The sequence below is a fragment of the Bactrocera latifrons genome, unplaced genomic scaffold (genome assembly GCF_001853355.1).
Source record: "Bactrocera latifrons isolate USDA-ARS-PBARC rearing strain unplaced genomic scaffold, ASM185335v1 scaffold_7, whole genome shotgun sequence".
In the NCBI taxonomy this organism is placed as follows: Eukaryota; Metazoa; Arthropoda; class Insecta; order Diptera; family Tephritidae; genus Bactrocera; species Bactrocera latifrons.
The window spans coordinates 2,046,564-2,048,512 of record NW_017537378.1 but is presented as its reverse complement, the minus strand read 5'-3'; the positions used below and the strand labels follow the sequence as shown (position 1 = coordinate 2,048,512).

The window sequence follows — 1,949 nt, the reverse complement described above, 5'->3', positions numbered from 1 at the left end:
TATATATTACATAATTGACGGGTTACATGGGTTTACGGGTTTTAAAAAATCATTTTTTATTGTTTTATTGTCTTATTAAATTCCACAACAGCTCTAGAATATTGCCCTAAAGATCCGAGTAATAGTTTCGGAGATATAGCCTTGAGAACTTGTGCGCTCGAGGCTAGCTAGGCTAAGTGCTCCGTCTTTAACCGCGTTTTTCTCGAAACTGTGTTTTTGAAGTCGGTTGGCAAGATTTCTCGATAACTATTTAAACGATCTTCATGAACAGGTCTTTGAGATACAATTCTTAAAGAGTTGGATGTAGGATTTTTTTTCGATTACAACTTTTTGAAAAAAAAAGTCGCGAAATTTCCAGTGAAATTTTAATTTTTTTGCCAAAATGTTTTCCAAAAATCCAATTTTCAGTTTTTTTCCTTCGTCTAAGTTGAGATTTTAACTAAAACATGCATTTCAATTTAGATGAAGGATCACCGGATATCACACATGTTTTAAAATTTTTTTTCCAAAAATTTCCGAATTCCGTTGTTAATAGGGTATGTTTGTAACCATAAACAATTCTATTAAAATATTTAATTTTTTATATGAGAAAAAATTGTTGAAAAAAGGCTGTTTTTTAACCGAGGAAACCCGTGTAACCCCTGAATATATGGAAATTTTTTGTTTTCGCCACGTGATATAACCTCAAAAATTATATTTGGAACAAAAAAAATACAATTCACATTACATTGGCATATACATATGTAGATCAATATATAACATGTCATCCTAAGGATAACACTATATGAATGCTTATATAATGAACGCGAGAAAATATATTGTAGATTCACAAAATTTTCTTGAAGTAGAACAAACGCTAACCAATAAATAAAGTATATACACTGTAGTCGGGCGGACGGCCAAGAAGATATTTTATGCCGCTACAAAACAATGAGAACAACAACAACGGATCTTATATTTGTTAGGTTAAGACCGATTTTTTTCAGTTTCGACACCGTATCTCATGATTTTACGTAAAATATGCTACTAATTTTAATATAAGTTATTTATCAAGTGAAAAGTTGGTTCAAAATATACTAAAATATGAGATATCACCTAAAAGTGGGCGGTGTCAAATTTATAATTCTTCTATTTGTAAAGTGATCCTTTGGTATCGAATATTATTATAGTGCGCAAGTTATGAGTTATTTAAAAAAATGGAGAAATAAATAATTAAAAAAATTGTTTTTGTTAACGTTGGATAGTCGAAAAAGTCTTTTCGTATTTCTAATCAAACTTCAACTTATTTATTTTTTTAATACTGGACCACTTTCTGCCATTCTTCCATTAGAGACATTATTCTATCAGTGTAAAGCCAGCGAACCATTGTTGAGCTTGTGCTACCCGAACTGATACAGCATCGTCTTCGTAAACTTCACAAACTTCATTGGTGTCTTGGGTGGAATTCTTCTCTTTTTTATACAAAAATTTCAAAATGTTGCGAATTTCTTCACTATTTGCACTCATTTTTGAACACCGTTAACTTTTTTCAACTTCCCCGAATTTTTTTTTTTTTTGGTTATATAAAGCTTAAATTCTCACCTTTCCAACACTATATCGTATGACACAGTGTGATTGGTAACACTAGAGATATATGTATATATCTATTGCCAAAATAAGACAAAATAAAAAAAAGACTTTTCGACTACCAAATATGATCATATAACTGTAAATATCTTTTTCCAACAATATTGAGATCCGCTGTTTTTATGATCGACACCAATAATTACTGTTTTAACAGAAAATACTTTGTAGGCCATAAGGGGCAGGGCCACTGTAGCGGGTATAAAATCATGTTCAGATCCATTAATTATTTTTTTCGTTAAATATAATCATTTATTCACAGCACTAAGGAAACTTTTGGAGGATGGAGTCATGTGTAGAAGTTCACGCAAGTGAGGAAAGTTTTC

The 1,949-nt window shown here is 30.9% G+C and overlaps 1 protein-coding gene across 3 annotated transcripts in view; it reads right to left on the bottom strand.

The window, feature by feature from the left end:
- The window catches only part of LOC108975879 (neuropathy target esterase sws), a 27,128-nt gene that overhangs the window by 6,566 nt on the left and 18,613 nt on the right, over positions 1-1,949 (bottom strand). The window lies entirely within an intron of this gene.